The sequence below is a fragment of the Salvia splendens genome, chromosome 6, assembly GCF_004379255.2.
Source record: "Salvia splendens isolate huo1 chromosome 6, SspV2, whole genome shotgun sequence".
Classification (NCBI taxonomy): domain Eukaryota; kingdom Viridiplantae; phylum Streptophyta; class Magnoliopsida; order Lamiales; family Lamiaceae; genus Salvia; species Salvia splendens.
The window spans coordinates 18,781,279-18,796,992 of record NC_056037.1 but is presented as its reverse complement, the minus strand read 5'-3'; positions in this window follow the sequence as shown (position 1 = coordinate 18,796,992).

The following is a 15,714-nucleotide window of genomic DNA, read 5'->3' as shown; positions in this document are numbered from 1 at the left end:
ATTTCACAATAGATTTTATAATTTAAATATATACAAAATTATATTTTATGTATAATTATATTCATATTTTACGGCATATACCTTAATTTATGGTATATACCAAATTTCGGTATGCAGCGGTATACCGCGGTATATGAAAATTCATATCGTTACCTTACCGAAATCTTTCGGTAAGGTATCATACCGTACCGAAAATTACGGTATACCAAATATTCAGTATTTTCGGTATTTTTTCTGTACGATAAGACCGGTATTTCGGTATTTTTCCACAGCCTTAATTCGAGTTGAAAATTCGAAATTTCACAAACATATCCAAAAGTTGAGCTTCATAGCTCATCGTGAAGTCCAACATGGGCCACCCTCACCCTCGAGGGGAAATCATAGCTCATCGTGAAGTCCACTCGCAGACATGCGAGTGAGCTTCATTTTTCAGCATTTTTAATTATTATCATTTTGAAAATCATTTAATTTTATATTCAAAATTTACGTTATTAAAAAAGGACTATATATTACTTAATGGATTTCTACCTATTGTTTTTCCAATTCTTTTATCCTCCAATATCTTTTATTCTCAAGCATAAATATCTCATTCAAGTCTTTGTTTTTTTTACATAAAAAATTCTATCTACCACTCGATTTTCTCTCTAATGTTTTGCACTATTTCTGGCGGCAGCAACCAATGACAACAATGGTATGCCAACATATAAGATGTTCACATGTTTCCCGCAATAATGGGGCACCCCTAGATTGGTGGGATCTTCGACGCCTCACCCATTAGTACCGCAAGATGTCTACATCCCTCATATATCAAACATGTCGGATGTCCCCACGCAGCGTTCAAAATTCAGCTCTCATACAATATATTTGACGCACGTGTTGTCCATGCCACTGAGGAAACTAGGAGTCTATGAGTATCTTTGAAGTGTCCATCAAGTTTACTTCGATACTTCAGTACTTCAGCGGATCCGATCACCGGAAACAACCGGAAGGCAAAAGCATTTTCGTTGATACAAACCCGAGTACTCAATGTTGATTGCCAAAATGCATTTGAGGACCTTGGAATGATTGAGGACCAAGGACGAAGGAAGGGCGAGACGAGGGGTAGTGCAACATGGAGTTATACGACGTCTATGTCAGTATAATTTTGCCAGAAATAGATAAATCAGATTGGGTGAGGAAATTCAAAAAAAATTTAAAATTTTATGATATTTAGTGGTTCATGGGAAATATAAGAATTCGCCCAAAATTTGCAATTTTAGAGACTAATAGTCCTTTAAAGTATATTAGCTAAGTTTATAGTTTTTTTGGCTATAACATTTAATAGCTGTTATTTTAAAGTATTCAAGCAAATTAGGCCCCTAATATTTAGCTAAGTTTATAACGTTTTCTGCTATATTATTAAAGGTCTAAACGAAAATGTTACAAGTAGAAGTTAGTCTACAGCTACTAAGATGCTTCAAAAGGTTTAATTACGTAGAAGCTAGTCTAGAGCTACTAAGATGCTATTAATGCTACTCCACTTTGCAATCTTAACTTGAGCACAATGAGGAAAAAAATTAGCAAAAGAGATTAAAAATATATCTTGTTACTAGAATGAAAAAGAAGAGCTTCAACTTGAAATAAGAGCACCAACACAGTATAATTTATGCAATAGTATTATATAGTAGTAGTAGTAGTATACAATTGCTTGGAGTTGTAGGCCTATTCATTAGCTCATTTGCTCTAATAATATTTGGTCGAGTTGAAGCAGACTACGATGTGTTTATCCTATTGAATTAATTTGAATTGGGAAATAATAAATTGAAGTGGAAAATAATTAAATCATACTCCTACTTGAATTTAACTGTAATGGATGCATTAAGTCCTGTAATTGAATCGTTTGGTGCATATACAATATTTTATCATTATTTTGGCATTGAGCTCTTGTGAAATTTTTTCAGTTTAATTAATATATTCCCGACAATTGGTTAAGTAGGAGACTGTTATATTGCTAACTGAATACTTAATTACTAACTACAATTAAATAATAACTCTTAAATATTCAAATCAAGGGTCTAGATCATCAGCCCCTAAATATTAATACAATAAAAAAACCTCAATCAGGGTATTAAGGTCAATTTAGTTGTAACTAACTTTTAAAAAATATAACCTAATTTTAAAACACATATAAATTTCTCGCTTTAAATTATTTTTCGCACAACATATATTAAATTATAGATAATTTCATAAGGATTCTAACGAGATCTCACTTGTATATGTTCTGATGTCATAATTTGAAAAAAATTTCAAAAATTTACAATTTTTTCGTACAACAACAAATGTCAACATAGTATATAAAATACTTCATCCGTCCCATAAAGATATGTGCACTTACCATTTTCGTCCGTCCCACAAAAATATGTGCATTTCATTTTTGGAAAGTAAATATCAATTTAATAATGTAGGTCCCATTATCCACTAACTCTACTTTAACTACCATGCTCCTCCTCTCTCTTACTTTACCATACCATTCTCCCATCTCTCTTACTTTACCAATTTTGTCTTAATTCCCGTGCCATCTCATCCGCCCATATTTTTATGGGACGAAGGGAGTATGTCAATATAATACATGTAGAATGTCATTCTTAAAGCAAAGTGTCGACATAAGCAATGTGTTGACATTCTCAAAGTATTGTGTTGATATTTTCAAAACACTATATTGACATTTTCATCCAAATCCCTAATTTGATAGTTTTTTTTATCTATTTTGATTTAATTAATAAAAACGGAAATTACGTGGCAAATTTTAGACCACTAGATTTCTAAAATTCTATGATCTTAAATTAGTTTTAGTTAGCAACTAGAGAATGAGTTAGTAATTAATCACTCCCCCGGTTAGGTATATATAAGTTATTTACAAAACAATTTAAAATATAGCTGGTAACAACTATTTTTAGAGGATATTTGAGTCTTAATAATTAATTGCATTCGATTTCTATGAGCATCTTGGTCAGAGCATCTGCAACAGTGGACGGACGGCGTCCGTCCGTCCGTGCCAGCGGCACGAAAGACGTCGTCCGCCGCTGCTCGATGCATCGAGCACGTCCGTGGCAGCGAGCAGGTGACGTGGCAGCGTGTGATTGGCCAACGACATTTCCGTTGGAAAATCTTTTTTTATTATTTTTTTAAAATCGAAAATAATACCAAAAAATAAAAAAATAATAATATTTTCCCAATCCCAAAAAAATGCCTGTTTTTTGCCTGTTTTTCTGTATTTTTTTGATTTTTTTTAAATTTTTTTTCCCAAAATCATCTATAAATACACACATTCATCATCCATTTTTCACATCTCATTCATCTCTCATTCATCTCTCATTCATATTTTTCATACAACTTATCTACACCTTCATCTATCACTCAAAACCTCAAATGGATTTCACCCATCTCATTGCGGAAGCAGAGCACGAAGAACTAGAATACTACGAACAACATCGTGCCGCTTATGAAGCATATGTCGCAGTGAATACCCCCGCCCCTCCTCCTCAACCAACTAGATCAACTCGCCGCTACATCCATCGTGACCGGGAGGGAGCCCACGAAAGGCTCGTTGCCGACTATTTTGTCGACCCGCTGCGGTTTCCGGCAGTTACTTTTAGGCGCCGTTTTCGTATGTCAAAGCGCTTGTTTATGGTATTGTCAACACATTGTCCGCCCGTGTTGAATTCTTTCAAACAGGTCCAGATGCAGCCGGTCGGCAAAGTATCTCGGCATTGCAGAAGTGTACGTGTGCCATCCGACAACTCGCTACTAGGCAAACAGCAGACCTCTTTGACGAGTATTTGCAGTCGGTAAGTCCACCGGAATCCTTTGTCTGAAATTTTTTTGCGAGGGCTTTCGTACAGCTTTCGGTGATGAATTCCTTCGGGCACCCACCACCGATGATTGCCAACGGTTACTTCGTCTTCACGAATCAGTCCATGGCTTTCCCGGAATGCTTGGTAGCATTGACTACATGCATTGGAGGTGGAAGAATTGCCCGACTGCTTGGAGGGGGCAACACTTAAGCGGCCACAAAGGCGGCGGCCCAACACTTATCCTTGAAGCGGTCGCCGACTACCGCCTATGGATTTGGCATGCATATTTCTGCGTTGTCGGATCCAACAACGACTTGAACGTGCTCTATTCTTCACCCCTCTTCAATGATGTGTTGAATGGTGTAGCACCGTTGATCGACTTCACCGTCAACGGAAATACATACCACATGGGTTACTATCTCGCCGATGGTATCTATCCAAGGTGGTCGACTTTCGTGAAGACGCTCAGCAACCTGCAAAACCCGAGACGGATTCTTTTTCACCGATGATTGCCAACGGTTGCTTCGTCTTCACGAATCAGTCCATGGCTTTCCTGGAATGCATGGCAGCATTGACTGCATGCATTGGAGGTGGAAGAATTGCCCGACTGCTTGGAGGGGGCAACACTTAAGCGGCCACAAAGGCGGCGGCCCAACACTTATCCTTGAAGCGGTCGCCGACTACCGCCTATGGATTTGGCATGCATATTTCTGCGTTGTCGGATCCAACAACGACTTGAACGTGCTCTATTCTTCACCCATCTTCAATGATGTGTTGAATGGTGTAGCACCGTTGATCGACTTCACCGTCAACGGAAATACATACCACATGGGTTACTATCTCGCCGATGGTATCTACCCAAGGTGGTCGACTTTCGTGAAGACGCTCAGCAACCCGCAAGACCCGAGACAGATTCTTTTTCCGCAGCGTCAAGAGTCCGCACGGAAAGACGTCAAAAGAACCTTTGGGGTCCTTCATGCCCGATTCAACATTGTGAAGGCCCCGACTCGGCTGTGGTACGTGAATAATATCGCCGATATCATGTACACGTGTATTATCTTACACAACATGATTATAGCCGACGAAGGACCGAGGGCGGCTAGCTTCTACGACGAGGATGAAGCCGGAAGCTCAAGCGCGGGGTCTCCCCCACGCCGAGGTGTGCATACGACGGTGGGTGAGAGGATCGAAACAAGGCACACAATGCGCGATACCCGAACTTACGTTGAGCTACAAGAAGACCTAATCAAACACATGTGAGCGAAATTCGTCAACGAGTAGTGGATTTTTTTAATTTTACGAATTTAATTATGTAATTTTTAATTTTTAGGAGTTTAATTATGACAATTTTAATTTTTAGGATTTTAATTATGTAATTTTTAATTTTAAATGTATTTTGTAATATTATTCCGGGTATGTGTAATGTATATTAATTTTGTGGAAATATTTTTATTTAAATTGAATAATAGAATGATGAAACCCTTGTGCTCGTCCTTGCGAAAGAGCATAGCTGTGGGTGTTGTGCTCTTGCCTAAGAGCAGACAGAAAAAATGGCGCCGGGCCCATAACCATGCTCGTTGGCAAGAGCACGGTTATGGGTACTCTCAAGTGCACTGACAACCCGAGGTGTCAGAACGGATACCCACAGATATTTTTCCCCGCACCCCGACCCGACAAGGTAATCAGGTATCCCAATTACCCGCTGTGCACTTGATTAAGAGATCATCCGCCAATATTTATATATTGATTATGTTAAGCCTTCTTCCATAACACCAGCGATGTGGTGGGATATTTTAAATTTGTGAAATCACATTCATAAGTAACACAATCACACATCAATACAGGGAGTAATTAATTTAGAAATATTTTGGTGTTTACTTTTCACCCTAAGACAAGATTAAGATTAAAGAAAGAAATAAAAATTAGAAATATGCAATAGACGAATTTTAATAAAAGACATCGATGTTTAAGCAAGATTTTAAGGAATTTAGATCTTAATTCCCAAAGTTTACGATGGTGTTCAATAAATATTTTGAAATTTTTGTATACTCTCCCGATGGATAGTTCATTTCAGTTGATATTCTTCTATGATTATATTTTATAGTTCTAACAATAAAACTTTTGTTTCATTTCTTTGATTCGGTATTTACATATTTCGGGAACATTTTGAGAGAAAATAATAGGGATAGCGGTGGCTGATAGTATCCCACATTGAAAGTGTAATGGTAGTGGCATGCATTGTACTATAAATATAGGCCATGTTTGGTTGTCAGGATTCTATCTGAGAAAGTAATCTGATTCCTTAAATTTTAAATTCTTGTGTTTGTTTCCGTTTTTAATCAAACTGGGAAAGTAATCAAAATCCTGAAACAAGGAAAGTTAATACAACTTACCAGGATTCTGAATCCTAACTTTTCTTAGGTATTCTTTTTCTCAGTTTTAGGATACTTACATATTTAATGCAATATAGTACAGTTTATTATTATTATTATTATTATTATTATTATTATTATTATTATTATTATTATTATTATTATTATTATTATTATTATTATCATCATCATCATCATCATCATCATCATCATCATCATCATCATCATCATCATCATCATCATCATCATCATCATCATCATCATCATCATCATCATCATCATCATTATTGTTATTATTTATTACAATGTTTTAAAAATAATTTAAAAATATAAACCATACTTAATTTCAGGATAATAAATAACTATAATTCAAATTATCATAATTATAACTATATTATTAATATTTATTTTTATTTTATTATCATAATAATAATAATTTATTAAATAATTAAATATAATTATAATTATATAATAATATAATAATTATTAATTTATAAATTGGTAATTAACAATAAAATTGTAGTGAAATTTTAAATTATAAAATTTATTCAATTAAAAACTAAGTAAATATAATAATAATAATAATAATAATAATAATAATAATCTTATTTATTATATTATTATTATATATTATGATGTATAATCCATATTTAAACTATCCATCGTAATAATAAATAAAATAATATAATTATTATCATTTGTAATTAATAATTTATTAAATAATATGTATTATTATTTTTTATAAATAAAAAATGATAAGTATATTTTTAGTTTAGTGTTTAAATCAAATATATACTTTCAAATCTTGATATTTTCCAAACACGGGAAAGTAAAGTTATTAGAAATCATATTCCCGGGATTCATTTTCCCAGGATTAATTTTCCTTGCCAACTTTACTTTCCCGCCAACCAAACATGGCCATAGGGTAAATTATACTGCTCCCAAATCTTAATCGGGCAATTGTATGTTATTCGCGTATACACTGTCGGGTGTTGGGTATACCCGATACCCGGCTTATTGACATTTTGTGTACCCGATCTTGACCACGAACCCGACTTTTGCGTGTATTGAGTACCCGATACCCGTCGGGTATCAGGTTGGTTTGGTAATTATCCGATACCCCTACTCGCAAACAGTTGTTGCTGGAGGCTTTATTTCGTCTTGTTGGGACGAGATACCGTTGTACGCATCTCGTGTCAAACAGTATCATACTTACGCTTTTCTTTTCTGATAGCTTGTTTATAATCTTGTTATAATATGAATTTGTTTGAAATTTTAATTAAAAATTAATTTATACTACGTATGTGAATATTTTTATTTTAATAAATCTCATATTTTTATTAAATTAAAAATATAATTTAATTAAATTTTATTAATAAATACATTAAAAAAGAAAATGAAAAGAAATGAATTAGTAGGCCCTATAAATAATAAAGAAAATAGATGGTTAATCGATAAATGGTTATATGTGTTGTCGCTTAAATTAATAGAGTAAAAAGTGTAGATAAGATAAGATATAATATTGTGAATGACCTTATTAATATTCTGATAAATTGAATAATTTTTTTTTATTTTAAATTATTTCTGTATTTAGTTTTTTATTGCCGTACGTATTCAATTTCTCAAAAACTATAAGTTTATCACTTTGATTTAATTTTTTTTGTTACCATCTTTGATTTTCTTTTCTCATATAGTAATTATTATCACATCTTTTTTGGTTGTCTAATTTGTCAGCAGCGTATTCAAGATTTTTGGGAGTGGAATTACAATAGATAGTTACGTCAAATTGGAACTTTAAAAACACTAAAATCCAACTATACCTTTTTCTTCGTTTTAATCAAAATTCATTAAGTTTCAGTTGAGAAATTAATAAGATATCAGCAAATAGATAAATAAATATGTAATTTTGTTGAGCATTACAAGTTACTCCTACTAGATAAGGCCCCATACTGCATGTGGTGATACATATGCTTCGTCAATCTCAAAGATCTTCATTTTATGGACTAAGGCCATCCGCAATGGGCGGACGATGGCACGCCCGATGGCGCGCATCGTCCGCGCCATCGATCGTCCGCGCCCATTGCGGATACGGACGATAGGTCGCGGACGATCGTCGCGGCCGATACTAAGGGCGCGCCATCGTCCTCCCCATTGTGGCGTACACGGACGATAGGTCGCGGACGATGGCACGCGGTTTGGTTGTTTTATAAATAGAGTTCATTCGTTTTACATTTCATTTCACAATTTCACTTTCGAAACTTACATTTACATAATTACTACGAAATGGCTTCTTTTTTTTGTAAGTTGAACGGTGTAACTTCTTTTTTTATTAATGTGTCCCCGTTTGTTATTTCGACCTTTTTATTTACTCGTTATTAATTGTTAGTTGAAAACATTTAAATCAATTAAACAAATAAATAAAATGATGATGTGGCGCGCCATAGGGCGCGCCTTAGGGCGCGCCTTAGGGCGCCCCACTGCAGGTGGGGAGGTAGGAGGATAAAACTGCTGACGTGGCGCGCCATAGGGCGCGCCTTAGGGCGCGCCTTAGGGCGCCCCATTGCTAATGCCCTAAGAAAAAAAATCTTCATCTTATGCAAGTTGCAACGATAAATTATGGACAACATTCCTATTTAGAATCTCTTTTTTTTTTGGAATCGATGACAAACTCAAGTTAATGGATAGTATCGCACATCAATAATAGAATCGTGCCAGCAAAAATGATATACCAATTATATTGTTGAGTACATGGAGTTATACAGAATTAATATAATTGTTAATTGAATCGTTTTTTATTTCAGCGTTCCTTGTTAAATTGCCATTAAAATATTATTTTATAGTATATTTAAATTTAATATCATCACAATTTTATAATAAAATTGAAATTTTAAAATTTTTAATAATTGAAAAATCCACACACACACTACACATATTTCACACACTACACACACTACACACACTACACACCACACATTTCACATATTTCACACACTACATAGATTTCACATATTTCACATATTTCATACACTACACACACTTCACACATTTCACACACTACACACATTTCACACATTTCACACACTACACATACTTCACACATTTCATACACTTCACATATTTCACACACTACACACATTTCACACACTTCACACATTTCTCACACTACACACATTTCACATACTTCACACACTACACACATTTCACGCACTTCACACACTACACACACACTATACAAAAAAATACACACATTGCACACAAAATAAACACACTACACAAAATATACACATTGTACACACATTACACACACTTACAAATTTTACACGAAATACACACTCTACACTCACACTTCACACAATCTAAAATTTCAAGTTTAGTTCAGTTTTTCGGTTTGATTTAGTTTAAACATTTGAAAAATTTCAGTTTTTCGATTCGGTTCGGTTTGGATCGAAAAAAATCAAAAAGCTGAAGAAAAAAATTTGTGTGAAATGTGAGTAGTGTTTGTAGTGTGTGAAGTGTGTAGTGTGTAGTGTGTAGTGGTTGAACTGTGTAGTGTGTGTATTGTGTTAAATTTGTAGTGTGTGTAGTGTGTGAACTGTGTGTAGTGTTTGAAATGTGTGTAGTGTGTGAAATTTGTGAAATGTGTGAAATGTGTGTAGTGTGTGAAATGTGTGTAGCGTGTGAGCAGTGTGTGTAGTGTGTATAGTGTGTGAAATGTGTGAAGTGTGTGAAATGTGTGAAGTGTGTAAAGTTTTAAACATATTTCTATATTAATTTGTAGTTATCAAACATAGTGATAAGTCGTATTCTATGACTTGGTTACTGGTCAGTATAATGTGCATAATTGGAATATATCTACAAAACAGTTGCTAAAGTGTGCAGGGAAGTGTTCCAGCCAGTATGAGAATGTTAGGAGAATTCAGGTGAAAAGGGCGTAAGGATGTTGCTATCCTGACCAGTATGCATGCTAAAAAGGCTCGAGATGGAGAAGAAGGATAGCTGGGAAGATTAGCCGCAAGCAAGGGGGCAAAAGAGTCACTTCATGTTTGAAGTCTACCCTAAAAATCAAGGGCAGGCCTCCCTATAAACGGAAGCCACTTGGAGAGAGAATCATCATCAATTAGTTCATGAACTCCTACGCTTAGTTAGCAATCTCTCTTCGGTAGATCAATCCTTCAGCATTATCCTTCATATTCTCGTTCCTCGCCGACAGCCATGGTCACCTGAAGCTCATCAGTTCGCCGGAGTTCCGCATTATCTCGTTCCAGCCAGCGTGTTTCGTAGAGTTAGCAGTTTCATCGCCCGGAGTGACAAACAATCTTTAATTGCTTTCTTAGTTAATCTTTACGTGTTTCCTCACGTTGGACATGTTGCACTTTCAATTTCCGTCTGCTTTTGAAGAATTTCATTTAGATCCTAACACCTTTTATGCAATGAAGCTGTCTTTGAGCATCGTTTTCTGTTGAATCTGTTTCATTCTGCCTAGGTAGCTTAAATCCAGTAGTTACAGTAATTTCCAGTGTTGAATCGCATGTTTTCATTTCTGTAGTTAATCTGCCTGAGTTTGCAAGTCTAGATAGCTGTTAGATTTTAGATCTGAAATGGTTAAATGTGAAAGCTTAGTTCGTAGTTTCTGCCACCTTGCATGTGACCCAGTAAGCATGATTTCAGTTCCGCTAGATTAATCTTTCGATTTGGAGTTTTTAATTTTGGATCTGAGCTGTGAAATTTGTTAATCTGTGTTTCTCGTTCATGAAATCTGAGATTGTTGATCTGAGTTTATTCATGTTGAAGAAGATAACATCCACATCCAAGTTTGTGACCACTTTTACTTTTTAGTACTTTTTGCTTTTGTCCTTTACTTTTTCTACCTTTTCAGCTGGTACCCTACAAATCTGTCAGTCTAGTCACCTAACTACCTCTTTTCCTCTGATATTCCGTTTAGCTTTTTATAGTAATCCCGTACCTTACACATATTTTCAGAGACATAATGTCCCCTACTCTCACGTACACAACTGCTTATCAAACGTCTCTCACACCTCCTAATCAGTAGAGTAACATCTTAACTTCCAGCCTAGATAAAGTCTTAACCTAAAGGGTGGTAGCTAACCAAACCTCTCCAGAATTTCACCACAATTCCCAAAGCGCATTCATCTCTGTGGGATTCGACCTTTACGTCCACTATACTAGTTAGTAGAAGTGGGTTGAGGAATTATTGATACCAGGTTCAGGCATAGCTGAGGTTCCATCCTGATCAGTAGGATACATCCTGTGCTCGAAACGACACCTGACACAAACCTGCTCTTTCACATAGGAATGAAATCAATCAAGGAATAACAATTCCATTCCTTTTGTATTCCTTGTGCTTACCAAGCACAAGAATGGCCCATTCCATTCCCACATTCATTCCATTCCCTCCTTATTCCATTCCATCATACCAAGAAGTCCCTTACACTAGTAAGACGTAAAATTCTTACATGTACTGTCGAAAAAATTTGAGATACAAACTTGCCGGGCGAAAATTACGCGGTAAAAATAAAGAGAAAATTACACGGAAACAACAGAAAAAAAATTACACGGAAAAACTTGTGGAAAGCGGTAAGCCGAGTCGAGTAGTCCTCTTTCCCCAAGACGAGATACTCCCCGGTAGTGTTCTCGGTTTGGCATGTCGTCCCCAAAGATAAAACGGCTTCGTCTCTGAAGTAGCAGCACCGCTAGCAGCAGAGCTTCGGCTAACGGGAGTAAGGCGGGGGCAGAGCTTCGACGGGAAGATTATGCAGAGAGGAAGAGAGCGTGCATGTAAGAATGCTTGGGTTTGTTGTGTTTTGAATGCAATGGATGCATGCCTATTTATAGGCCAAGTCTACCCGCAGGGGTTGCTGGAGTCAACAGACATAATGTCTGTGATCAAGGCCATGGACCGTAACCGCTGGGGGTTACTGACTGGTGCACTAGCTGTTGGGAGCTGAAGAGACACGATGCATCTGGACACACTACACGACAGGATACACCATGGACCGTCGGGGTCCATCGGGGACCTTTTGTCTCTCGTTATGTGTCGGTGTCCAGCGGGGACCTTTTGTCTCCCGTTATGCGTCGGGGTCCGACGGGGATGGCGTGGAGTTTGAGGTGGTCTAAAAGGAACAAGCAAGGCTTGAACAACGCTCAACGACCAACTCCAAAGAACCGTCCAAAGACCAAGGCACACGGCACAAGGCACACGGTGCCCGGTGCATGGGGTACGGGGCACGGGTCATGGTGCGCGGTTCGAGGCTCACAGCTTGAGGGCGGGCGGTCGTGGCGCGTGCGGGCGGGCTCTGTCACCCATCTTATTCCACAATAATTATTACACGTAATAATTCATCTTATTAAATACTCCATCAAAGAAGTTTATCGTCCCCGATGTGAGATAATTAACACTTAGTTATTAATCCCTTAGTTTTTTTCTCATAGCTCATTTCTAGCTTTATTGTGAATAAGTTTAATATATTATTTCTCACTCACCGGGAATCGGATTTGAGAAAATGAATATGCTACGGTCATCTACTCGGAACTTAGATTGACGCTATTACATTTAATTTCATAAAATTAAATGTCTTGTAACATTTATTATTAGTCAAAGTCGTTACCAAGCACAATTCCAACAATCCCCACATGAGTGAAAATTGCCAAATGCATATGTATTGATAAGGCCTATTTCATGCATTGATTTAGAGGGTAAAATGTAGGCTATTTGATCAGTTTTACGCAGAAAGCGAGTGTTAATTGTGCAGGAATACCGCTTGACCAAGGGCCACAAGGCCAAACTGATCATGCTGGCGCAGAAGGCAGAAAAGGCTAAAAAGAGTGTGGGTTGATCAAGTTGATGGTCAAGCCGTTAGCCGGGGGACCACTGCGAAACAGAAAGAAGGCACGTATATCCGATGCGCTGGCAAGCGTCAATCGGTTATCACGGACCACTACATTCTAGAAGGAAGACACGTATCGACGAATGGGGCGCAATTCCAGCAAGGACGAAGATTCGCTGCCAACTTTATTATCGCAGCTGGAGGTTGTTACCAAAAGCCTATAAATAGAGGGCGCATCGCCATAGCTGGAGAGGTTTTTTTATCTTCTTTCTTCTCCCGTTTATTTTCTTTTCTTTTATCAGTAGTTTTAGTTTTGTTTTCCAGTAGAGAGCTAGAATGGTTAGCTAGAGAGTAGAAGGGAGCGCGACAGAGAGATCCAGATCCGTTCACCGCCGTTTCAGTTTTCGACCGAGGATCTCTCGGATCTATCACTTTCTTTCATTTCAGTTCTAGTTACTTAGTTAAATTCCGTGTTTGTTAAGTAGTTGAAAGCAATCGTTCTTGTTTTGTATTTCGCATTTTCCAAGATCTGTTCTGAGTTCTGTTTTAAATCAAAGTTGTTTGTTTTCGAAATCTTGTTGACTGTTTGAGCTTAGTTTAGTCTTAAATACCCAGATCCAAAGTTTGAGCTTGCATAATGTTGAATGGAAAAGTGTTTCGTAGATTCGTAGCATGTTAAAGTAGATAAGTCATTTTTCTTCAGTCTGTCGCTTACCTGATCAGTTTACGGTTTTCAGGATGATATGTTCCTTGATCAAGTAGATAGTTACATTCTGCCTAGTTTAATCCAGCAGTTTAAAACTCCCAACTTAAAGTGTGGCCGCAGCCAAACCCTGTTCACTAAACACACACTCAACGCACCAGTTTCTCTGTGGGATCGACCCCGTACTTGTTGCTTTACTGTTAAAAGTAGGTTGCATGTTAGGGAGTTATAAATATTTTTTGTGTAAGAGAAAAGCGCCTTGATCAAGTCGCAATGACATTTGCAAACTGATCCACCCGGTCGGTTATTTTTCCATATAACTTGATCTGCGAAATTTTCATCTTCCACCATGTATGCAGATACAAGCTCAACCCTCAAGAGTTATGTAAGCATAAGGATAGGTAGTTTTTGTCTTTAAACCTTCCATAGTCAACACCATCGGATACACAGGCGGACTAGTAGCATGATGCTTTGAACTATTCCTCCACGGCGTGCACCGAGACAATGATGTTAACACTTAAACACCTCAACCTTGTCCGTTCTCACGTTTTGTGTCCATTTCAGGCCTTGGACACCACTTTGGATTCATAAGTGTATTATTTGAAGAGACCCCACTTCACACTTACATAGGTGATTCCTCGTTAAGTATCTTGCCATACTCGGTCTCCTTGAGAACTTCATCTCAACGAGATCCTTTAGGGATCATTAAAAGTCATAGACTTAACCTCACCACTAGGCAAGTTTTTTTTCAACACTCTATTACTCTCTAGGAAATAGATATAGATGAGTGTTCACACGAATTCTCACAGCTTAGTTTTCCCATTGAACCAAGTTCTTGAGATCTCCAGTCATTATGGTTGGGTTACCACTATGACAATTCTATAGTTTGTGAATTTCAAACCCATTCCCTCTAGTAAAATATTCATTTGATCACGATTTAACCCTTTGGTTAGCGGATCCGCTAGATTATCCAATGACTTCACGTAGTCAATTGTGATCACCCCTGCTGTGATCAAATGTCTCACGGTATTATGTCGTCGACGAATGTGTCGAGACTTACCATTGTACAAGCCATTGTTTGCCCTCCCAATAGTGGATTGGCTATCACAGTGAATGAACACTGGAGGCACGGGCTTTGACCAACATGGAATATCTTCAAGGAAGTTTTTAAGCCATTTGGCTTCTTCCGTAGCTTTATTTAAAGCTATGAATTCTGATTCCATGGTGGATCGGGCTATACGAGTCTGTTTCGTGGATTTCCACGAGATAGCACCACCCCCAATGGTAAAAACATATCCACTTGTCGAAAGTGAGTCTTTGTTATCGGATATCCAGTTTGCATCGCAGTACCCTTCAAGTACCGGGGGTATCTCGAAAAGTGTAGCCCAAGATTTTGAGTATACTTGAGATACCTCAAAACTCTTACAAGAGCTTTCCAATGCTCTTTGCCTGGATTGCTCGTATAACGGCTCAACTTGTTCACGACGCAAGCAATATCAGGTCGAGTGCAATTAGTAAGATACATAATGCATCCAATGACCCGTGCATAATCTTCTTGTGCAACGGGCTCACCCCTGTTCTTGCTCAAGTGAATGTTGAGCTCTATAGGCGTTTTAGCCGGGATACCATCATAGGCATTGAACTTCTTTAATACTTTCTCAACATAATGAGATTGTGTTAAGGTGATTCATTCAGATGTTCTTAGAATTTTCATTCCAGGAATTACATCGGCTGGACCCATATCCTTCATGTCGAAGTTTCTCTTTAACATGGCTTTCGTGTCGTTAATCACTTGGGTGTTACTACCCATGATTAACATATCAACAACATAAAGACACGCTATAACGTATCCATTATCAGTGTTTTTAATGTAGACACATTTGTCACATTCGTTGATTTTAAATCCATTTGATAACATCACGTTATCAAATTTCAAGTGCCACTACAACAACGCTTGTTTC